This window comes from Lepidochelys olivacea, assembly GCF_965140295.1.
Source record: "Lepidochelys olivacea isolate rLepOli2 genome assembly, chromosome: 5".
Lineage (NCBI taxonomy): Eukaryota > Metazoa > Chordata > Testudines > Cheloniidae > Lepidochelys > Lepidochelys olivacea.
The window spans coordinates 64,341,885-64,368,109 of NC_140415.1; positions in this window are offsets into that span (position 1 = coordinate 64,341,885).

Consider the following 26,225-nt stretch of genomic DNA (forward strand, 5'->3'; position numbering starts at 1 on the left):
TCAGGAGGGAGAAGTGTTCAGGCTAGCCTGGGCCCAGAGCGGGGGGGGCTTCCTCGACACTCGTGGTCTTCCACCCCCTCGAGTTACCTAGGGCAGCACCCAGTGTCACCGATTATCCCTCTCCTGACAGTGCCCGGCAAGATGGGCACGGCTGCGGGGTGGGCAGTTTAGGGGTGTGGGGGGGGTAGACACCCATGTATTAGTGGACCCCTCCTAGATGACAGTAATGATGGTATCCACAGCGGCAACGGCTGGGGCTGGCGTCTCTCACTCTTCCCCTCAATTAAAGGGTCAGAAGGAGGGAACCGGATGTGGTCACCGAGCAGAGAACCCCGGACAGCGCCCACCGCTCCTCGAAGGCGTCAAGGGAGTCGGTGGACGTTGCCCAGAGGAACTCCGCCCAGATACGTGAATGTACTGAGGATCGGAAAAAGGCCCTACAATCGCAGGACGCTTAATGGGCCAACCTCCTCTCTCTGGCTTTATAAATGGCTGTTTTAGCCAAGGCTAGGAGGAGGTTGATCAGGAGATCCCGTGATTTTGTGGGGCCACGGATGGGAAGCGTATAGATTAAAAAGGTGAGGGGAGAAATGAAGCCAGAAGCGCAATAAAATATTTGTGAGGAGCCGGAAAAGGGGCTGCAATCTGGCACACTCTAAATATACGTGCGCCAGGGTTTCCCTCATATTACAAAAAGGGCAAGTATCCAGGATGGGGGTAAACCGTGTCAGAAACACGCCCGTGCTCACAGCTCCGTGAAGGAGCCACCAACTGATGTCCCCGACGGGCTTCGGGACCAAGGTGGAATACAGGCTGGTCCACCGAGGTTGCTCACCTTCCAAAGGTGGCAGGAGGTCCCGCCACTTTGTATCGGGGTGGGACGCCAGGGTGTGGTCGTGAAGGGTGTGAAGCGTGAGTGTGTATAAATATTTCCGTGGTGCAATTTGAAAACTGACCGGCTGTAGTTCATGCAGCCGGCTTGCAGTGAAAGGGTGAAGGATTTGTTGGGATCGGCACGGTAGGGGCCCAATGGAAAGGTCCGGCAGGCCTGGGGTAGAGGATGGGCGGGGTGCACCCTCGCGCAAGGCTCGGTTGACATAAGCCTGAGCAGCGGGGGTCAAGGCGGCCTTCACTTCCTGAAGTACGCACCGGGGGGTACGAGGGCTGGAGAGCCCCATACGCCGAGCGAGCGTCAGGGGATCCAGCCAGTCCCTCCGGTCATAGTCCAGGAGGTCTCCGACCCTCATGACTTCCGCCAGGACCAACCTCTAGCGCACCGAATGGGACTCTGCCACCTGCGCACGGAGTTGGGGATTATGCAGCAGGGGCTCCGTGAGGAGATCTGCTCCCATGGTGGCCGCCATGGACCTGGTCGTTAGAAACAGTTTCCAGGTCCGGAGGAGGTCCTGGTAGAAGACCGGCAGCCCAGAGAGGTCTCACGGAAAACCTCTCAGGCAAAGATAAAAGAGCTGCCGGTCGTATCGGAGCCCTTGGAAGTGGCACAGGAAGGTGTGCGCCAGTATGCTCCATGCCAAACTGCGTGCACTATAAAAGAGCCTCTGCAGGGCCTGGAAGCGGAAAACGCGGACCTGAGTGTACAGACACTTCAGGCCCTGCCCTCCTTCCTTCAGGGGTAGATGAAGAACTCCAGCAGGGGCCCAGTGCATTCCTGACCAGAAGAACTCTAGAATCAATCTCCGGAGGTGGGTCAGGAAACCCGGGGCCGGGGCCAGGGTGTTGAGCCGGTACCAGAGCGTGGACAGGACTAGTTGGTTAAGCACCAGTGCTCTCCCTCGGAGGGAGAGACATCAGAGTAGCCTCGTCCATTTCCGGATCCGCTCTATCACCCCGCCCTCTAAATTTTGCCAGTTCTCCGGCAGGGAAGGGTGCGTGGCGGAAAGGTAAACGCCGAGATAGAGCAGTGGACCCGCACTCCACCGGATGGTCTGAAGCGCGGGTGGGAAGGAGCCTACCTGCCGCCAGTCCCCCACCGCCAAGCCAGAGCTCTTGACCCAGTTGACTCAGGTGGAGGAGGCTGCTGAATAGATGGCCTGGCATGCCTCCACTCGTGCCAAGTCACCCGGGTTTTGGACCACGAGGAGTACGTCATCGGCGTACACCGACAGGACCAGCCGCAGCTCTGGCTCCTGCAGCACCAACCCTGTCATCCTCCTGCGGAGGAGACAGAGGAAAGGCTCAATCGCCAGAGTGTACAACTGGCCCGAGAGGGGGCACCCCTGCCGCACTCCTCGCCCGAAGCTGACCAGTTCGGTCAGGGTCCAGTTGAGCCTAACCAAACACCCCGCGGAGGCATACAGCACCCAGAGAAAACTCACAAACTGAGGTCCGAATCCAAACGCCTGCAGAGTGCTCAGGAGGTACCCATGGTCTACTCTGTCGAACTCCTTCTCCTGATCAAGAGACAGGAGGGCGAACGACAGACCATCTCTCCTCCTGAGTTCCAAAAGGTCTCGGACTAGAAATAGGTTGTCAAAAATGCTGCGACCCGGGACAGTATAGGTCTGGTCTGGGTGGATCACGTCCGCCATCACGGACCCTAGCCGCAGCGAGATTGCTTTCGCTACGATTTTGTAATCCATGCTAAGGATTGAGACGGGACGCCAGTTTCGTAAATCGCGGAGGTCCCCCTTCTTCGGCAGCAAGGCGAGCACTGCTCGCCTGCACGACAGAGGGAGGACCCCGCTCTTCAAGGACTCAGCCCAGACAGTGACTAGGTCTGGGCTGAGGATGTCCCAGAACGCGCGGTAAAACTCCACGGTCAGCCCGTCCATGCTCGGAGATTTATTGGTGGGCATGCGACGGAGGGCTTCCGAGAACTCAGCCAGGGTGAGAGGCAGCTCTAGTCGGTCTTGGTCGCCCATGCTGACCATGGGGAGTTCCTCCCAGAGCACCCCACAAGCTCCAGGATCGGTCGGATCTGGGGAGAAAAGGCTTGTATAGAAGTCACGGGCCCTCCCACACATCTCCTCCGTGTCCGTGAGGGGGGTGCCGTCTTCTGCAAGAAGGCAGGTGACGTGTTTCTTGGCCCCCCTCATTTTCTCCAGGGCATAGAAGAAACGGAGGCGGATGCAGGACCGAACGAAGGCACCTTGGGCCCAGTGGTCCTCGAGGGCCCGGAGCTCCTCCCGCTTCTCCCGGCACGCTCCACAGAGGGACGGGTCCTCGGGGTTGGTGGCCAGGCGCCTCTCCATCTCTAAGACCTCCCGTTCCAACTGCTCTATCGCCGCATTTCTCCGTCGGCTGGTGCCCCGGGTGTAGTCACGGCAGAAGAGCTTGTCGCGCACCTTCCTGAGATCCCACCATCGCCGCACCGAGGGAAAGGCATGCCACTGCTCTCGCCAGGCCAGCCAAAACTCCCGGAAGGACGTCACGAAGCTCTCGTCCTCCAACAGGCTGTTGTTAAAGTGCCAATAGGCTGGCCCCGGTCTCTCTGCACGGAGGGAGACCGTTATGGTGACTAACTGATGGTCGGAGAATGGGGCCGGCCGAATGGCAGAGGAGTGGACCTGTGAAAGATGGAAACGGCATAAGTAAATACGGTCCAACCGAGAGTGGTGTGACCGATGGGCCTCCACCCGGACAAAAGTGAATGTGGAAGTGTCATCTGGGTGATGGTTACACCAGACGTCCACTAGGGAGTGATGTTCAACTGTTCCTCAGAGAATGTTCGAGGCGGCCGGGCTCGGCTCGGCCCCTGAGTGGTCCTTTTCCTCGAGGGTGGTGTTAAAGTCTCCTCCCAGAACCAGGCACTCGTGCGAATCTAGGGTGCCGAGAAAGTCGGACACCCGCTGATAGAATTGTAGCCGCTTTGGGCTCATTTGCGGGGCATAGATGTTAACAAGATTGACCACGAGCCCCTCCATACGGACTCGAAGGTGCAGCAGGTGGCCCGGCACAGGAGGGGCCGTGACAGTTGTAATAATGTTGGGGGGGGCACCGATGGATCGGGGGCAGCTCCATGCCACACCCCCTGTGCCGCCACAAACGTAATTAAGCCACAGTCAAACTCCCCCCCACGAGAGTATAATTCAAAAAATTACTCAGTCTTACGGCCCCCTCCAGATGATTTGTAGCTTCCCTGGGTGATTTCTTCTGTCTGCTATCTTCTTCTTCTCCAACTGTGTTGGCTGTGTTCCAAGGCTTTCAGCAGGCCGAGAAAAATTGCAGAAATAAGCTGACAGCAAAACGGCTGGGTCTGGGGGCTTCCACTCCCCCCTCCGGATAGTGAGTCAGCAATCTTCCCCCCCTCCTCCGGGGGTTTCAGCTGAGGCAAATAGCTGCGCCCGGGAGCAGGCGTGGGGGGTGGGGGGGTGCTGGCGGCAAGTTGGCAGCTGACCAGCACTCAACAGCAGCAAAAAACGACAGAAAGACAAAACGAAACGAAAAAGCGTCTGGCCCGGTCGGGGGGGGGGGGGGGACGGGACTAAGGCAGGCTCAAAAAGTAAGAAAAATCCAGGCCAGGGGGCTTTAGGAAAGAATAGAAAGCAGATAGCTAAGGAGCAAGCGAGGGACGTCCCGTTTCCCAACAGGGACGGTTCCAGAACAATCAGGAATCTTCTGGAGACAATTAAGACAGACAGGCTGATTAGAACACCTGCAGCCAATCAAGAAGCTGTTAGAATCAATTAGGGCAGGCTAATCAGGGCACTGGGTTTAAAAAGGAGCTCACTTCAGTTTGTGGTGTGTGTGTGTGAGGAGCTGGGAGCAAGAGGCACTAGGAGCTGAGAGTGAGAACGCGGACTGAGGTGTACGAGCATTATCAGACACAAGGAGGAAGGTCCTATGGTGAGGATAAAGAAGGTGTTGGGAGGAGGCCATGGGGAAGTAGCCCAGGGAGTTGTAGCTGTTGCACAGCTGTTCCAGGAGGCACTCTAGACAGCTGCATTCCACAGGGCCCTGGGCTGGAACCCGGAGTAGAGGGTGGGCCTGGGTTCCCCCCAAATCCTGGTCAGACACAGGAGGAGTTGACCTGGACTGTGGATTCAGAAAAACGGCCAAGCTGAGGGCTGCCGTGAAGCTCCAAGGTGAGGAAATCTGCCAATAAGCGCAAGACCCACTAAGGTAGAGCAGGAACTTGGTCACAACAGTCAAAAGCTTTGTTGAAATCTATGGTTTAAGACTAATCTTTATTGGCAGCTAAACCCTTTCTCAATCAGTTATCTCCATGTAAAGATGTGATCTACACACTATCTTTTCAGTCTAAAGCCTGCTTGCTCACTGCACAGTTTTTCATCTATGGCTATTCTGATTCTGTTCAATAGTATACTGCAAAACACTTCTCCAGGTACGGAAAGCAATGTTCTGCCTTGCCAGTTAGGCAAGCTGGGTGTCCAATTTCTTTGGTAATTTAGCAATCACACCTTTCTTCCAGTCCTCTGGGTTAAGTTCTTTCTCACAAAATGTGTTATAAAGTTTATGTATTTCATGTACTACTACATTCTCACCAGCTTTAAGCCTTTAAACAGTGATCATACCTTCACCAGGCGCTTTGCCAATTTTTAGCTGCTTAATTGCTTTCTCTGTTTCTACTTCTGAAATTTTTAGCAGTTAATGTTTAATTCTTAACACTTTTCAGTTAGAATTGTTGGCTCTCATTGCTTGAGTACTTCATTAAAATGTTCTTGCCATCATTCCTTTTGTTCTGCTTCTGTTGTTAAGTCTTCCATCTTTTGCATTTATGATACCACTGTGAATCTGGAAAAGATATCAATTCCTTACATACCTGAAATAGTTAGAACCACTCTCACTTTAATGCTTCTTTAGCTTCTCTTGCTTTTTTGTTCATTATTGCTTATCTTTCCAACATAACTTATTTATTTCTTTGTCTTACTCACATTGCAGAGTATGTATGTAGAGAATGTTATTCATCATCTTGTACCACCTGTACTTGCCTCTTTGTCTTTTTTCCTCAAACAATGACCATATGTGTGGCTGTATCCATTCTTTCCTTGATCCTCTTAGGATATGTCTACAGTACGAAATTAGGTCGAATTTATAGAAGTCGTTTTTTTAGAAATTGGTTTTATATATTCGAGTGCGTGTGTCCCCACAGAAAATGCTCTAAGTGCATTAAGTGCATTAACTCGGCGGAGTGCTTCCACAGTACCGAGGCTAGAGTCGACTTCCGGAGTGTTGCACTGTGGGTAGCTATCCCACAGTTCCCGCAGTCTCCGCTGCCCATTGGAATTCTGGGTTGAGATCCCAATGCCTGATGGGGCTAAAACATTGTTGCAGGTAGTTCTGGGTACATATCGTCAGGCCCCCGTTCCCTCCCTCCCTCCATGAAAGCAAGGGCAGACAATCGTTTTGCGCCTTTTTTCCTGAGTTACCTGTGCAGACGCCATACCACGGCAAGCATGGAGCCCGCTCAGGTAACTGTCACCGTATGTCTCCTGGGTGCTGGCAGATGCGGTACTGCATTGCTACACAGCAGCAGCAACCCATTGCCTTGTGGAGCAGACGGTGCAATAGGACTGGTAGCCATCATTGTCATGTCCCGAGGTGTGAGGTCGATCAGGAGCGCCTGGGGAGACATGGGTGCAGGGACTAAATTTGGAGTGACTTGATCAAGTCATTCTCTTTAGTCCTGCAGTCAGTCCTATTGAACCATCTTATGGTGAGCAGGCAGGTGATGCAGATTGCTAGCAGTCCTATTGTACCATCTTCTGCCGAGCAGCTATGAGATGTGGATGGCATGCAGTCCTTCTACACCGTCTGCTGCCAGCCAAAGATGTAAAAGATAGATGGAGTGTATCAAAACAAGAAATAGACCAGATTTGTTTTGTACTGATTTGCAACCCCCCCGCCCCCTGTCTAGGGGACTCATTCCTCTAGGTCACACTGCAGTCACTCACAGAGAAGGTACAGCGAGGTAAATCTAGCCATGTATCAATCAGAGGCCAGACTAACCTCCTTGTTCCAGTAAGAACAATAACTTAGGTTCACCATTTCTTATTGGAACCCTCCGTGAAGTCCTGCCTGAAATACTCCTTGATGTAAAGCCACCCCCTTTGTTGATTTTAGCTCCCTGTAAGCCAACCCTGTAAGCTGTGTCATCAGTCGCCCCTCCCTGCGTCAGAGCAACGGCAAACAATCGTGCATCTGAGTTGAGAGTGCTGTCCAGAGCAGTCACAATGGAGCACTCTGGGATAGCTTCCAGAGGCCAATACCGTCGAATTGTGTCCACAGTACCCCAAATTTGACCCGGCAAGGCCGATTTAAGCGCTAATCCACTTGTCGGGGTGGAGTAAGGAAATCGATTTTAAGAGCCCTTTAAGTCGAAATAAAGGGTTTCATCGTGTGGACAGGTGCAGGTTTACATCGATTTAACGCTGATAAATTTGACCTAAAGTCCTAGTGTAGACCAGGGCTTAGTCCAAGTGAAGTTGTGGCAACCTTTTGGCACACATCTCTAAAGCAAACCCATTATTTCTCTGTCATCATACATTATTAGCCACTGCTTTTGAAATCCATCTGAGAGCTGCCTTTAAAGGTTCTCCTGATTACTGGGTCAAACTATGGAAGATCTTGCAAAAATATGGGCTTCCTCAAATACCATATTTTTTCTTGTGAAACTGTCTTTTTATCTTTATTCTAACTGTTCTGATGACAAGATAGTGGTCACTTCCTACATCAGCACTTGGATACGCAATATTTTACATCAATGATCTTCTCTACCATCTGCTTATGGCAATGTGAATTACTGAGAAACAATTGGATTAATCATTTGACTTCCATATTAGTTTTTCCTTGGAAGGAAGAGTAACCCCCACCCCCAATACACAGGTTATACATGTTGCACAGATCAATGAAACTTTTACCATTGTCTATCAGAACCTCTATACTCCTATCCAAAATTGTTACAAACTTGGGTATTCAGGTTACCCATAATCAGAATATCAGCATAAACCTGGTTTACTACTTCCTTTAACTTATTGTAGAATGCATCTTTTTCTTGTTTCTCATGATTATTTGTAGGAGTGTAATACGAAAAGAGAATTTATTTTAACACGATTTGTAACAAAACCTGCTCTTGTAATTTGTGGATCAAGTGGTTCCCATTCCTGTAAAGCTTCTGCTGCCTTCTAGTCAAGTAGTATTTCAACTCCTCCTACATGAGAATCATCTTGCTTTCCTGAACAGACTACAGTGAGTCTTCCACATCCAGTCAATCTCAATCTCATTTTGCTCACTTCAAGTCATTTCTCTGACTAGACTGTTTTCTGTTGTCCCACATTGTATTCACATTCCAGGATCTAATTTTAGTTTTTGGTTTTAGCTGCTAGGATCTTTTGTTTCAGATGATGAACTCTATCCTGGGTTTGGTCCAGCACCTTCATGCCTCCATTCAAAGTAATTTCTTAGAATCATAGAAGATTAGGGTTGGAAGAGTCCTCAGGAGGTCATCTAGTTCAACCCCCTGCTCAAAGCAGGAACAACCCCAACTAAATCAGCCCAGCCAGGGCTTTGTCAAGCCAGGCCTTAAAAACCTGTTGACTCATGGATTCCCAAAGGCCATAGAATCATGGCAATGTAGGACTACCAGGTATCTCAATAGGTCATCTAGTCCAGTCCCCTGCCCTGAGGCAGGACTGAGTATTATCTGGACCATCCTCAACAGGTGTTTGTCTAACCTGTTCTTAAAAACCTCCCAGGGTCGGAGATTCCACAACCTCCCTAGTTAATTGTTCCAGTGCTTGACTACCCTGACAGGAAGATTTTTCCTAATGTTTAACCTAAGTCATCCTTGCTGCAATTTAAGCCCATTGCTTCTTGTCCTATTCTCCGAGGTTAACACAAACAATTTTCACCCTTCTTCTTGTAACAACTTTTTACATAGTTGAACATTATCTTGTCCCCCCTCAATCTTCTCTTCTCCAGGCTAAACAAACCTACTTTTTTTCAATGTTTCCTCATAGGTCATATTTTCTAGAACTTTAATCATTTTTGTTCATAGAATGTTACGGTTGAAAGAGACCTCGAGATCATCTAGTCCAATCCCCCTGTTCAGAGCAGGACCAACACCAACTAAATCATCCTAGCCAAGGCTTTGTCAAGCTGGGCCTTAAAAACCTCTAAGGATGGAGATTCCATCGCCTCCCTAGGTAACCCATTCCAGTGCTTCACCACCCTCCGAGTGAAAAGGTGTTTCCTAATATCCAACCTAGACCTCCCCCACTGCAACTTGAGACCATTGCTTCTTGTTCTGCCCATCACTGGGAAGAGTCGAGCTCCATCCTCTTTGGAACCCCCCATCAGGTAGTTGAAGTCTGCTATCAAATACCCCATCACTCTTCTGCAGACTAAATAAGCACGGTTCCCTCAGCCTCTCTTCGTAAGTCATGTGCCCCAGCCCCCTAATAATTTTTGTTGCCCTCCCCTGGACTCTCTCCAATTTGTCCACATCCCTTCTGTAGTGGGGGCCCAGAACTGGATGCAATACTCCAGATGTGGCCTCACCAGTACTGAACAGAGGGGAATAATCGCTTCCCACAATCTGCTGGCAATGCTCCTACTAACACAGCCCAATATGACGTTGGCCTTTTTGGCAATGAGGGCACCCTGTTGACTCATATCCAGCTTCTCGTTCGCTGTAACCCATAGGTCCTTTTCTGCAGAACTGCTGCCTAGCCACTTGGTCCTTACCCTGTAGCAGTGCATGGGATTCTTCCTTCCTAAGTGCAGGACTCTGCACTTGTCCTTGTCTTTGTTGAACCTCATCAGATTTCTTTTGGCCCAATCCTCCAATTTGTCTAGGTCACTCTGGACCCTATCCCTACCCTCCAGCATCTCTACCTCTCCCTGCAACTTAGTGTCATCTGCAAACTTGTTGAGGGTGTAATTAATCCCATCATCCAGATCACTGATAAAGATGTTGAGCAAAACCGGCCCCAGGACTGACTCCTGGGGCACTTCGCTTGATACCAGCTGCCAACTAGACATCGAGCTGTTGATCGCTACCCATTGAGCCCAACAGTCTAGTTAGCTTTCTATCCACCTTTATAGTCCATTCATCCAATCTATACTTTAACTTGCTGGCAAGAATAATTCAAGATATATCACATCCACCACTTTCCCCATATCAACAGAGCCAGTTATCTCATCATAGAAGGCAATCAGTTTGGTTAGGCATGACTTGCCCTGAGAGAATCCATGTTGACTGACTGTTCCTAATCACCTTCCTCTCCTCCAAGTGCTTCAAAATTGATTCCTTGAGGACCTGCTCCATGATTTTGCTGAAGAGTGAAGTGAGGCTGATCGGTCTGTAGTTCCCTGGGTTCTCTTTCTTCCCTTTTTAAAATATGGAAACTATATTTGCCTTTTTCCAATAATCCGGGACCTCCCCAATCACCATGAATTTTCAAAGATAATGGCCAATATTGCTTTCCTCTGGACTTTCTCCAATTTTTCCTCATCTTTCCCAAAGTGTGGTACCCAGAACTGGACATACAGCCTCAACTGGAGTACTATCAGTGCTGAGCAGAGTGAAAGAATTTTCATGTCTTGTTTAAAACATTTCTCCTAATATATCCCAGAATGATGCTCACTTATTTTTCAACAGTATTACGTTGTTGACTCACATTTAGTTTGTGCTGCATTAAATTTCCCATCTCCTTTTCTTCAGTATTCCTTCCTAGGCAGTCATTTCTCATTTTGTGTTTTTGCAATTGATTATTCCTTCCTAAGGGTGGTACTTTGCATTTATCCTTATTGAATTTCATCCTATTTATTTTGGACCATTTCTCCAGTTTGTCAAGAACATTTTGAATTTTAATCCAGTCCTCTAATATGTTTGCAACCCTCCCCAGCTTGGTGTTGTGTACAGACTTTATATAGAAATACTTTCTATCCACATCATGTATGAAGATATTGAATAGAAACAGACGCAGGACATATCCCTGCAGACCCCACTCCACATGCTCTTCCAATTTGATTGTAAACCTCAGAGTAGTTATCAGTGTACAGTTGTGCACCCACCTTATAATAGTTCATCTATGCTATCTTTCCCTAGTTTGCTTATGAGAAGGTCATGTGACACAATATCAAAAGCCTGACTTTAAAGTCAAGATACATCAGACCTACAGCTTCCACTCTATCCACAAAGCTTGTTACCTGCCAAAGAAGGATATTACATTGGTTTGATATGATTAGTTCCTGACAAATCCATGTTGATTATTTCTTATCACCCTATTATTTTATTATCCATGACCTCCTTTAGGCTGGCTAACTGAGATACCCTTGTATCTGAGTTGTTTCCAGAACTAACTTTTTTTTTTTTTATGAGGACATGTAATTAGCCTGACTCTCAACCATAGGTCCAGGGCTCCTTATTCTATATTTTGAAGCAACCCGTTCCAAGCATGGAGTCATACCTTGTAGATTAGTGTGCTATTAGGTATTTTAGGATTCCAATTATTACCTTAAATTTAGAGCTGGTCAAAACTCAGAAATCCTGTTCTGCAATAAATTCTGACATTTCAAAATTGTTTTTGGTCTGAATCAGAATTAAAAAAATAAATAAATCAAAATTGCAAGTGAAATAACATTTTTGAATAAAATCATTTTGTGGTTAATTGAAATGTTCCATTTTGATAAAATCCAATGTTTCATTTTGTCTTTTTAATATTAAATATAATAGCAAATGCAATATATATATCAAAACAAAAAGTTGTATTTAAAATAAAAATGTTCCAGAATGTTATACCTTATTGAAATGCTTTTTTCATTTTAAAAAAAATAAAATTGTCAATCAACATGTTCCCACAGAAAGTTTCACTTTTGATGAAACAGCATTTCTGACAGCAAAACTTTGTTTGAATTTTTTTTCAATAAGCTCTTTTTGTTACAAAATAGACACTGCTGTAATGCTCCAGAATAGGCAAAGCGATAAGTATACTACAGCAGTTCTCAAACTGTGTTGGGACCCCAAAGTGGGTCACAACCCAATTTTAATTAGGTCGACAGGGCCAATATTAGACTTGTTGGGACCCAGGGCTGAAGCTGAAGCCCTAGCTCCAGCTAGGATGGAAGGGCTCCGTCTCTGGCCCCCTCTTCGCCCCACCCAGGCTGGTGGGGCTTAGGCTCCCCTCCCATCCTGGGGTCATGTAGTAACTTTGTTGTCAGAAGGGGGTCACAGTGCAATGCAGTTTGAGAACCCCGGTATGCTATATCGATCTTTGCTAATGTAGGCAATTAGTCATAGAATGATAGAATACCAGGATTGGAAGGGACCTCCTGAGGTCATCTAATCCAACCCCCTGCTCCAAGCAGGACCAATCCCCAATTTTTGCCCCAGATTCCAAATGGCCACCTCAAGGATTGAGCTCACAACCCTTGGTTTAGCAGGCCAATGCTCAAACCACTAAGCTATCCCTCCCACCTTCAAGAGGCTCTACTTAGAAAGTTAATCTTTTGACCTTATTTCTTTTCTTGTCACATTTCAATCTCTGCTCTCATTTCTCATTCTGGAGCTGTAATTTATAATTTGACTGTGTGTGTTAGGAATCAAGACTCTGTCTTGATTAGGAGTTTTTCATAAGCTCCCTAACACATTGATCCTATTTTCTTTTCTTCCTAGTAAAGGTGCACACTAAAAGCAGGACTAGGAACCACCAAGCTATAACAGCCTTGATTTAGAACCCATATTTAAGAGTCAAGTTAAACAACCCTCAAAGATTATTTTACTCTTAGGCAAATCTTAATTCCTTTTCCATGTCCTATCTCAAATGTTGTTGCTAATTACAGGAAATGTTCTGATTCCCAACACTGGGGGAAAAAATCCTAACAAGTGGCCCTGACAAGTCAGAGGGTGTTCTCTTTGGCTATGTGTCCTTGTCCTAATTTTGTCATCTTTGCTAACTGTGACCCTAATTTATTAGTTCAATAGGTGCAGACAATAGTCAAGAAGATGACTAATTGTGAAAGGGGGAAAAATATGAAGCCTGAGAGAGAAATTTCCTAATCTGCCACCTTATTTATTACATTTCCTGGAAAGCAATGGGATGTGACCAATTCAAAAAAGCTGGAGGTAAATGCCATTCAGTGGCTGTGACTCTGACATTCTTCTCACACATTATCACAAAGCATAAATGCATTAGAGTATTGTTTTAAAATTATTTGATCATATAATTTTTGTCCTTTTTTTCAACACGATGAACATAATAAAACATTAAGAATGATAACATTCAGTATAAAAGCCAAATGCAAAGCATATCTGTTCTACAGTCTGGAAATATATATTTAAATGTAGTGGATTCTCCCTTTGTACTGACTTTTAACTAACCAGACACTTCTACAAAATGTGCTGTAGCTCACAGAACATTAAAGAAACCTGCATTACTTTTAAGAGAGACTAACATAGTTAAGGCTGCTGCATCATGGGGGAGGATGAGTGTGTGAGTATGAGAGAGAAATGTGTAGCATTACCAGAAAAACCTACTAATACAACTAAAAGGATGTTTTTCAAACAAACAGGTAGGCACTCATCACTAGTAAACATTAACTTCTGTGCATCTAGGCATGAGAATACTTCATTGTCAGTGGTTTCCAATTTTTGTCAGAAGTTAGGAAAGCAACCTCAATTCTAACTTCTAATATGTGGTTTGTCGTCATGTGTGAACTTTATTTATTACCAGTTTCCTTGTTTCCAGATTATTTAAACCTGAATTTAGTGCTTATGAACAAAGGTGCCAGACAGATAGCTATGGAATATGTTTTCTGTCTGCATTGTCCACAGAACAGGTATAGGCACAGGCAGTGGCAGTGTAAGCTTGCTCACAGCCCTATACTAATGTCCTTGCTCACAGCCTATACTCAGTCCTTACCAGGAAAAGGATTATTACCTCTAGGTAAAGCTTCTTCTGATATACAAGGCCTTATTTTCAGCCTGGCCTTCGAGCTTCCCCCTTATTTTTCATCTACACTTCTATGGGCAGTTATTTCCAAAGACAAACTGCAAATGTAAAAAGACTGTTTTGTACAGCACCTAGCAAAATGAGGTCCTGGTCTGTGACTGTCCTTCAACTGCTACCACAATATATATATATAATTTAATAATAATAATAATTAATAATAAACTGCTGAAAATCTGCCTCCTAATACCTTTGCTAACTCAGAGAATGAGAAAAGTAATGAGGTAAAGGCTGAATCAGCTCAGGCAATGATAGGAATAATCAGCCTCATAGGAACAATCTTTTCTTTGAGGCCGGAAGAAGCTTCTTCAGCCTATGTCAGCTGGTTGCTGGATAATCATAAATGCATTTCTGAATGTGAACCTTTCTTTTGGAAAAATGCATCAGTGATTGTATATTCTCCTTCTCACAAAACATCTCTGCCATTGAAAACATGTCTTTTTAAAATGGAGAGGAAAAAAACCAGTCTGGCTTTCCAGTTATGACTGTGAACAATAAAACATCCTGCCAAAATGAATTAAATTCCGTTGGACAGTTAGGGGTTTCCATGCTGTTTTTCACCATTTTCTTATTTCTCAAATGTTGTCACTTTGAGAGGAAGCAGGGAAGTCAACACGTGTGGAAGTCCATTGATGTGTTTGGTTCAATGTGATCCTAATCCTGCTCCCATACAGTAGCATTCCATAGCAAAAGTACTATTGACTTTGGAGGGAGCATGATTGGGCTCTAAATGCTTTCATTGTTTTCATGAAAGACTGAGAAGCTAATGACCATACCTCCCATTCTTGTTTTGTTTTTAATGTCTGTCTTGGTCCATGTGTTAATTCTGTAAACTCTTCAGGATGGGGGATATTTTTTTCAGTTTGGGGGTAACTGTGCACTATAAAGCAGTGGTTCTCAACCAGGGGTATGTGTACCCCTGGGGGTATGTGGAGGCCTTCCAAGGGGTACTTAAACTCATCTAGATATTTGCCTAGTTTTACAATAGGCTACATAAAAAGCACTAGTGAAGTCAGTACAAACTAAAATTTGATACAGACAAAATGAGAAAGTAAGCAATTTTTCAGTGGTAGTGTGCTGTGAAACTTTTGTATTTTTATGTCTGATTTTTGTAAACAAATAGTTTTTAAGTGAGGTGAAACTTGGGTATATGCAAGATCAAACTGACTCCTAAAAGGGGTACAGTAGTCCAGAAAGGTTGATAACCACTGTTCTAGAACACCACACATTTATAATGCCATAGAAATAATTAATAGTTTTTACATAAAATCAGTTCTCAATTTAGTGCAGCTGATGTTTGTATCTTAGAGGCCATGAAATATGGGGATAGATTATGTTCAAAAACCCTCTATTACAGTATAATTTAAAGTTGCCAGAACTAGACTCCTATAAAATGTTTAGCCATGTGTAATGTAAGATAAGCAAATTCTCCATAAAACCTCAAGAACGATCTGACATTGTGAATTTGTGGAAGCATGAGCCCATACTACATTGTCTAGGTCAGTGGTTTTCAAACTTTTTTCATATATGGACCCCTTAAAAAATTTCAAATGGAGGTGAGGACTCCTTTGGAAATCTTAGACATAGTTTGTGAACCCCCAGGGGTCTGCAGACCATAGGTCACTCGATGCTGTCTGACTTACTGTCTCACTTTCTTCCTTGCTTTTATAATACACACTTTCCCCTAGGCCTAAATGGTTTAATTTATGCCACTCATTTTCAGGTTGTTAGGAAAGATTGAAAAACAAAGTCAACCCACTATTTGGGGGGAAAAATGCAACTAAATCTACAGTACAAGCTGTCTTCACAAAGCATCCTTGTGCAGATTTTAATTTGGATTTGGGAGAGCTTAAAAAAACACTTTCCTCTCTCCACCCCTTTGGATGCACTTCCAGTTTAGTTTAATTTTGTCAATATGCTTTTTTTTTTTTTGCTTTTTCAATTGACAATCTCACTTTCTATGTTAACTGTCCTTGCATACATCCCCAGTAGAATTTCTTCATTTTCCTAACATCAAAACATCAAGAGAAATTTTCGGGAGGAGGATAATATATACTGTAGACCTGTATAAATTATTCATTACCAGGGAAACTCAAACAAGCCTGACTGAAAAAGACCAGGGGACTATACTGTTCAACCCTATTTTACTTTGTTCAATTCCTATGGTTTATATACCAGAGACAGTTTGTTTTTTCTTCTAATGTTATATTTTATAGTCCAGATGCATTTGTACTAATTGTAAATACAAAATGATAGTCAACTGTAAATTCCATAACTCTATGGGAAATCATGGTAATTGCATGTAATTATGGATGAGTAAAAATATGTCCTTATTTCTCAGTCACAGTATAATACTGTAGAGCTATGTATGAAAGAAATCACCTACTATAGGTACACAGTAATGATGTACGAAGAGAAACTTTCCCCTGAGAATTGATTTCTGTTGAGCTTGTACCATTATTAAAGTCTTAGGGCCAGATTCTTGGCCCTAATACAACTTCTTTGCATGCTCTGGGCACACAAAACAGCCTTAAAACTGATTGAAGTGGTCAGTTAGTGTAAAGTAAGAGAATGCACAGCACTATGCCATGCCCCCTCATAGTCCCAAGTACAGGGGGCATGCCGAGGATGTGCTGAATAACAGAGAAGGTATGGGACTGTCATAAATATAAAGAGAAGGCTAACCACCTTTAAATCCCTCCTGGCCAGAGGCAAAACCCCTTCACCTGTAAAGGGTTAAGAAGCTAAGATAACCCCACTGGCACCTGACCAAAATGACCAATGAGGAGTCAAGATACTTTCAAAGCTGGGGGGAGAAACAAAGGCTCTCTCTGTTTGTGTGATGCTTTTGCCTGGAACAGAAAAGGAATGGAGTCTTAGAACTTAGTAAGTAATCTAGCTAGATATGCGTTAGATTCTGTTTTGTTTAAATGGCTGAGAAAATAATCTGTGCTGAATGGAATGTATATTCCTGTTTTTGTGTCTTTTTGTAACTTAAGGTTTGCCTAGAGGGATTCTCTGTTTTGAATCTGATTAACCTGTAAGGTATTTACCATCCTGATTTTACAGAGGTGATTCTTTTACTTCAATTAAAATTCTTCTTTTAAGAACCTGATTTTTTTTTATTGTTCTTGAGATCCAAGGGTTTGGGTCTGTGTTCACCTATGCAAATTGGTGAGGATTTTTATCAAGCCTTACCCAGGAAAGGGGGTGTAGGGTTTGGGAGGATTTTGGGGGGAAAGAGGTTTCCAAGAGGGCTCTTTCCCGGTTATATATATTTGTTAGATGCTTGGTGGTGGCAGCAATGAAGTCCAAGGGTAAAAGGTAAAATAGTTTGTACCTTGGGGAAGTTTTAACCGAAGCTGGTAAAAATAAGCTTAGGGGGTTTTCATGCAGGTCCCCACATCTGTACCCTAGAGTTCAGAGTGGGGAAGGAACCTTGACAGGTATAATACACGTATTTTAAAAGGTACGGGGCAGCCACAGTAACAGAGGTCATTACATGTGGAAAACCTCCAAAAGAGGTACCAGGAGAGGGGCCACTTTCTAATCCCAAACAGCTGGAGATCAACTTACTTCCTGACTTTATAAATGTTTCTTAGTGAATGACACTCTCTGCATGTAAATACCTATTCCTCTTGTGAATCCTACCAAGTTTTTTGCTTCAATAATATCTAGTGTAAGTGAATGAACTCCACGTGTATAAAAGTATTTTCCATAGTCTGTTTAAATAGGTTGCTTTTCCATTTCATAGAATGTCCCCTTGCTTTTGTAGTATAAGAGGGTTAATAGGAGTAACCATTTGGCTTTTCTATACAGTTCATTTAAAATATATTGTGCCCCTTCTCATTGTGTCTTCTCTAAACTAAGGAGTATTAATTTTTGAAAATTCTTCCTCTGATGGAAGTCTTTCATGTCACTCACTGTAAACTTGGTAGCTCTAACCTTAATATCTTCTCATATGGCAATCTTTCCATGACTCTCTACATGTTCTTTCTGTTGTATCTTTTTGGAGATGGAGTGATCGAAAATGCTATGCAAAAGTGAGAGTCTACAACTGATGTGTATATAATGATAGTATAATATTTTAATATTATTCTGACTTTTTAGTAATATAGCATAATATTTTGTTTTCAAATTCCAGTACCTTAAAAGATGAGACATTCTTACAAAATGGTCTGTACAAAGAGAACAAGGGGTAAAAGTCCCCATCACAATAAGTTTCCATTGTGCATTATCACATACCTTTCTCCATTTGGAAAAAGTAGGTACAGTATATTTTATGAAAACCATCACTTTTTCAAAACATTTTACAGCAGACATGCATACTCTGCCACATTCTTTGTATTTATAACTTTAGTGGATAAAGATGCCTTTGATTTGCAATGTCTGTAATTTGTCGTTTGGAATTCTAGTTATAGATATCACCCAAAACCAAACACCTACATTCAAAGAACCTTCATGTTGCAGAGTGAAACACTCAAAAGTTAGAATCCTCAGTCTGCCTCATCTCTTGCAGCGAAGTCTTCAGTATCCATTGCATCTCACCACAGAATCCCTATGGGAGTTGAGCCACAAGCACTTAGGACCTTTGAACAGAGTCCTGGCTGTTTAGGAATGAATTCTTCTTTGCCACTGGTAGTAGTTCTTGCCTCTCTGGGAATCCAATTCCACCCAGAATCCAAGTTCATGTACAGTATGATGACTCTCCAAGTGTTACTAGAGAAATGGTGGGATAGGTAGCCTATGCAAATGAATCTGTCTGTGGCATTAATTTTCCCTTTTAATCAATAAGAGTTTTCTCTACTCTTTCTTCTCTTAGAACTTTTGGCCAAAATGCTTACATCTATCATGTTACTATAGACATGAAAGATAACATAAAATTGAAGGTGGATGTGGCAGATATTTACATATTCATGGATTTATTTTTGGAATCTCTGTGAATCTTGTTCAAGAACCATTTCCATTCACTTGAGTGAGAGACAATGCTAAGCAAATGCCATATTTTATAACTCGAGTGGAAATTAGGTTGGGTGAAGTGCATCAAAGCTTGATTGCACTGTTTGCAGAGCACCTTATACAATGGGATCCTGGTTCATTATTGGGGCTTCTAGGCACTGAAAAATATAAATTAAATAATAAAGCCATTCTAGAGAGAGTTCTGCTAGTCACTCAGTTGCTGGTCTGTATTGCATCCAGTCAAATAAATAAAACCATATTTCAATTAAAATAGTTCCATGTAGGCTTACAGTGATGTCAGCTGAAATTAGTAGGTTCCTAAGCTCCTGTTCTGCAACTCTACTAGCTGGAGGAGCATTGGATATTGCCAGCCAGTAGGGAATGTGGCTGAGCCAGCACACACACCTCAGAGGTAACCCTGGTGGGGAATAGAGTGATTCTTTGTTTGTACTCCACCTGAAAAAAGTTTTCCATAATAACTGAAATGTTTCATATTCTCGGCTTTCAATTTTATAAATATAACCTGCATTAAGTATTTTAGCACATTTAAACATTGAATGCAATCCTGTTTGTTCAGCCATGAGCAGAACCAAAGACTCTATACAATTTATTTGGTTAATAAATCAGGAAGGTGACTAATTGTGATCATCCATTCACTTTGGGCATTCTTGATGCAAAGAGCTAGACAGTTGACATTTTAATAAAGAATGCCCTCTTCCTATTCTAGAAAGTAAATACATGTTGACAGGATAACTTATTTATGAAATGTTCATTGTGGTCTAACCTTGACATAAAAATGCAGGAGTATAAAGACTAAATAGAACCATTCACTTATTTCTCAATAGGAACATAATGTGAAAGCCTTGTTTGATTTCTTTGTTTCAGAACAGTAATGAAATGTGAAGGGGAGGAGTTGCGTACCTTTTGTGCTGGCATTGCATAAGAAGCAATTTCTCCATCCACCCGCTAGTGCAGAGGATTTATAGAGGTGACTTCTTAGAGTAAAGTGGATGTATTCTAAGAGAACTTATCACACTCACTCCATCCATTCCATGGAATTAAAATAAGATTATGATACACATTCCCTTTTACATTTCTTTTTATCCTGTAACACAGCATATGCCTTCCTGAACTCTAATATGAGTCAGAGAAAATAGCTTTGCCTTGCTCTGAAGCCAATGGAGACAGCAATGTTTTCAACCTGTGGGTCACGACTTGCAGCTTGCAGCAGGCCACTAGCAGTTATATTTGTTTATGAATTATTTTTAAATATGAACAATGGGGTGAAAACTACATAGCACAAAAGTAAAGCTGTGCTTTTCCCCAAAAAGCTTGCAGGCTAAAGCCACAGACCTGCAATTTGTTGTGTGTGGATGAACCCCTCCACCCACATGGAACTACCGCTCAAGTCAATGTGACTCAATGGAAGTGGACTCCTGCCTGAGTGGCTGATCCAACGCTCATGGAAGTCTTTGGATCTGAGAGGCAAACAGAAGACAGAACACAATAGGCAGCCCATGGGAGGGAATAGCTTTGTATATTTTCAAGTTAACATGATTATTAACTCACTTCTGTTGAAATTCCCTCTGAGAGCTTTTCCACTCATCTTATCCAGAACACCTTGTTCATTACTGGGCAAACACTTCATCTAGTTCTCTGGGATCCAAAAAACTCAGGTTGACTCCAGATTTCATCACTCAGGTTTCTTTATTTGGCATACAGCAAAACTACCCTGAGTTGATCAGACTCATAAAAAATGGTAATATTGGGTCAGACCAATGGTCCATCTAGCCCAGTATTCTGTCTTCTGACAGTGGACAATACCAGGTGCTTTAGAGGAAATGAACAGAACAGGCAATCAGTGAGTGATCCATCCTCCGTTGTCCACTCCTAGCTTCTGGCAATCAGAAGCGAGGGACACCCACAGCATGGGGTTGTATCCCTGCCCACCTTGGCTAATAGCCATTGATGGACCTATCCTCCATAAACGTATCTAATTCTTTTTTGAACCAGGTTATAGTTTTGGCCTTCACAAAATCACCTGGTAACGAGTTCCCCAAGTTGCTGCCCCTCCTTGGCAGGCTTATGCATTTAAAAAAAAACCCAACTTTTTTGTCCATAAAGTCCTTTCAATATTTGTAACCACTTTTGACCAACCCCAGTGATCGCAGATTGGTGAAATCCAACAATTAATAAACTAAACACTATGAAACAATATTTCCTTAATAGATGTAACCTTAAGACATTAGTTGGATTTGTTTCAAATCTAGGGCATTTCAATTTTTTTATAAAATTGCTTAGTTTTAATACAATTATTCCTTTTTCCATTTAGAAAACACTACTATATAGGTTTTCGCTTCCTAAATAAAATTTACTTTACAGCACAGTTAAACTGAACTTTTGGATAACATGTTAATGGTTAAGCTCCATTTCTTGTATTCACTGACCTTCCTTGGTGCTGGGGTGGTTTCTGCTTCCCAAGCATACAGCCACCTGAAAAAGAATTCACAGCTTTATTGTGGGGCCTCTTTGGACCCTCTATGGCAATGGTGGGCACTTCCTGTCCTGCTTCCCACAATTCCCATTGGTGGGGAACAGCGAACCGCAAACACTGGGAGCTGCGGGCTGCTGTGCCTGCGGACGGTCAATGTAAACAAACTCTCTCGCAGCCCACCAGCGGATTACCCTGACAGGCCACAGGTTGCCCACCACTGCTCTATAGGATTTTAATTAAATAGCAAGTCTTTACATTTATTTTATTGTAAAAGGGATATACACTACTTGTTCCAAGAATGTACCTTCCTTCCATAGTATAACCCTTACCCTGTCATAAAATTGTTAGTCGTACTAATTTTCACATGAAGTGTAACTGTTTGTTTTTTGTGCTTAAAGAGTTTTCGTGTACCCTTATCAAAAAGATGGTTTAATCACTCAGAGCCATATTAAGGCTTAGTGTTCCTAACAATGCTAGTCTTGTGACTGCCCCTACCTTTTTCTGTTACTCCGGAGGTGCACAGTCTCTTTTATTTTTCATTCTCATCCTGCAGCTCTTTCAGCTGCTGTTTCATTACTACAAAAGGATCCAGAATTTCTTCCTACTATCCTGTTTCTGGCCATCCCTGCCATAGCCACAACCATGCCCTTTAGAGCCTTCTTTGAAAAGATGTTGAATGTCATAAAAACGTTGCGGTAACAAAGCCAGATAACATCAGCTACTTGGGTTTGGCTTGGGGTCGGGAGGGGGGAAATAATTTAGCAAAGACTGCCAGGAAACATTGGCAGCTGCTCAAAAAGTGTCTGTCAGTTTTTGCAACTTTGAATGCAAGATTCAAATAGATTTTTTTAGTGGAATCTTTCAAAGTCCATTAATTTTAGACATACAAAATAGGTTTTTTACAAGCCAAACATATTTGTTTAGGTTTTTAAAACCATGCATAATTACATAAATGTATTTATTTTAAACATTTTGCTCAGCATCCCTTGCATTACTTTAATTATTTTTTTACACAACTGTACCCAGATTACATTCCCTTCTGTCAGAGTAACAGCCGTGTTAGTCTGTATTTGCAAAAAGAAAAGGAGTCCTTGTGGCACCTTAGAGACTAACCAATTTATTTGAGCATAAGCTTTCGTGAGCTACAGCTCACTTCATTGGATGCATACTGTGGAAAGTGTAGAAGATCTTTTTATACACACAAAGCATGAAAAAATACCTCACCCCACCCCACTCTCCTGCTGGTAATAGCTTATCTAAAGTGATCACTCTCCTTACAATGTGTATGATAATCAAGGTGGGCCATTTCCAGCACAAATCCAGGGTTTAACAAGAACGTCTGAGGAGGGGGGGGGGGAGGTTGGAAAAAACAAGGGGAAATAGGTTACCTTGCATAATGACTTAGCCAGTCCCAGTCTCTATTCAAGCCTAAGTTAATTGTATCCAATTTGCAAATGAATTCCAATTCAACAGTCTCTCACTGGAGTCTGGATTTGAAGTTTTTTTTGTTGTAATATTGTAACTTTCATGTCTGTAATCGCGTGACCAGAGAGATTGAAGTGTTCTCTGACTGGTTTATGAATGTTATAATTCTTGACTTTACTAAAACTAGACAAGCCATTTACAACACACACTTTGCTTCTCTACAAAAGAAAAAGGACACTAAACTTTCTAAACTACTACATGCCACAAGGGGCCACAGCAATGGTTCCCTCAACCCACCCAGCAATATTGTTAACCTATCCAACTATACTCTTAGCCCAGCAGAAGCAGCTGTGCTATCTCGGGGCCTCTCCTTCTGCCCCTCCACCCCCACGAACATGATACAGTGGTGACCTAGAATCCTATTTTCGACATCTCCGACTCAAGGAATATTTCCAACATACCTCTGAACAACATACTAATCCACAGAGACCTCCCTACCAACACTACAAAAAGAAGGATTCTAGGTGGACTCCTCCTGAAGGTCGAAACAGCAGACTGGACTTCTACATAGAGTGCTTCCACCAATGTGCACGGGCTGAAATTGTGGAAAAGCAGCATCACTTGCCCCATAACCTCAGCCGTGCAGAACACAATGCCATCCACCGCCTCAGAAACAACTCTGACATCATAATCAAAAAGGCTGACAAAGGAGGTGCTGTTATCATCATGAATAGGTTGGAATATGAACAAGAGGCTGCTCGGCAGCTCTCCAACACCACTTTCTACAAGCCATTACCCTCTGATCCCACTGAGAGTTACCAAAAGAAACTACAGCATTTGCTCAAGAAACTCCCTGAAAAAGCACAAGATCAAATCCGCACAGACACACCCCTGGAACCCCAATCTGGGATATTCTATCTACTACCCAAGATCCATAAACCTGGAAATCCTGGGCATCCCATCATCTCAAGCATTGGCACCCTGACAGCAGGATTGTCTGGCTATGTAGACTCCCTCCTCAGGCCCTACGTTACCAGCACTCCCAGCTACCTTCGAGACACCACTGACTTCCTGAGGAAACTACAATCCATCGGTGATCTTCCTGATAACACCATCCTGGCCACTATGGATGTAGAAGCCCTCTACGCCAACATTCTACACAAAGATGGGCTACAAGCCGTCAAGAACACTATCCCCGATAATGTCACGGCTAACCTGGTGGCTGAACTTCGTGACTATGTCCTTAACCATAACTATTTTACATTTGGGGACAATGTATACCTTCAAATCAGCGGCACTGCTATGGGTACCCGCATGGCCCCACAGTATGCCAACATTTTTATGGCTGACTTAGAACAACGCTTCCTCAGCTCTCGTCCCCTAATGCCCCTACTCTACTTGCGCTATATTGATGACTTCATCATCATCTGGACCCATGGAAAAGAAGCCCTTGAGGAATTCCACCATGATTTCAACAATTTCCATCCCACCATCAACCTCAGCCTGGTCCAGTCCACACAAGAGATCCACTTCCTGGACACTACAGTGCTAATAAACGATGGTCACATAAACACCACCCTATACTGGAAACCTACTGACCGCTATTCCTACCTACATGCCTCCAGCTTTCACCCTGACCACACCACACGATCCATTGTCTACAGCCAAGCTCTGCGATACAACCGCATTTGCTCCAACCCCTCAGACAGAGACAAACACCTACAAAATCTGTCAAGCATTGTTACAACTACAATACCTGCCTGCGGAAGTGAAGAAACAGATTGATAGAGCCAGAAGAGTTCCCAGAAGTCACCTACTACAGGACAAGCCTAACAAAGAAAATAACAGAACGCCACTAGCCGTCACCTTCAGCCCCCAACTAAAACCCCTCCAACACATTATTAAGGATCTACAACCTATCCTGCAGGATGACCCAACACTCTCACAAATCTTGGGAGACAGGCCAGTCCTTGCCTACAGACAGCCCCCCAACCTGAAGCAAATACTCACCAACAACCACATACCACAGAAGAGAACCACTAACCCAGGAACCTATCCTTGCAACAAAGCCCGTTGCCAACTGTGCCCACATATCTATTCAGGGGACACCATCACAGGGCCTAATCACATCAGCCACACTATCAGAGGCTCATTCACCTGCACATCCACCAATGTGATATATGCCATCATGTGCAAGCAATGCCCCTCTGCCATGTACATTAGTCAAACTGGACAGTCTCTATGTAAAAAAATAAATGGACACAAATCAGATGTCAAGAATTATAACATTCATAAACCAGTCGGAGAACACTTCAATCTCTCTGGTCACGCGATTACAGACATGAAAGTTGTGATCTTACAACAAAAAAACTTCAAATCCAGACTCCAGCGAGAGACTGTTGAATTGGAATTCATTTGCAAATTGGATACAATTAACTTAGCCAGTCCCAGTCTCTATTCAAGCCTAAGTCATTATGCAAGGTAACCTATTTCCCCTTGTTTTTTCCTACCCCCCCCTCCCCCCGACGTTCTTGTTAAACCCTGGATTTGTGCTGGAAATGGCCCACCTTGATTATCATACACATTGTAAGGAGAGTGATTGCTTTAGATAAGCTATTACCAGCAGGAGAGTGGGGTGGGGGGAGGTATTTTTTCATGCTTTGTGTGTATAAAAAGATCTTCTACACTTTCCACAGTATGCATCCGATGAAGTGAGCTGTAGCTCATGAAAGCTTATGCTCAAATAAATTGGTTAGTCTCTAAGGTGCCACAAGTACTCCTTTTCTTCTCTCATGGTCACCCAGAGTTTCAGTGGCATTTAACAGGCCTTTGCTGTGCTTTGCAAAGCATTCTTTTACATAAATAACCAAAGTCCCTCCCTCTCTTCCCCTTATTTTACTGAATTTCTTTTTAGGAGAGACTTAATAACATGGGTTTTCTCTTTCATTTTCTTGCATTTTTTGTCTAATACTATTTCCTGGCGTTCCTTTTCTGCCCAGTTCCACTCTCCCCCTATCATTTCCCTGTGGAATCTATAGGGACCTCCTTTAGATCTAACTCCTCTCCTCCAGCACCCTGGGCACCTCCTCAAATTTATACCCTTCTAGTGCCATTACTAAATTGCTGGCTTGCAATCCTTGACAGTAAAGCTCCACGTATAATACACTATACATTGGCTGCTCCAGATGAATGGATCCAGATCAAATCATGGCACCAGTAATATTGGAATTCCCCCCCCCCCCCCTTTACCTCCCCAAGCCTTTTCCACTTGAGTTATCCAGAACACCTCATCCAGTTCTTCCAGAAGAACACTTTGTCCTGTTCTTTGGGATCCAGAAAATTCAGTTCAACTCTTGATTTCATCACTCAGGTTCCTTTGACATACAGGAAAGCTATGCAGAGTAGGGGGTGGGTAT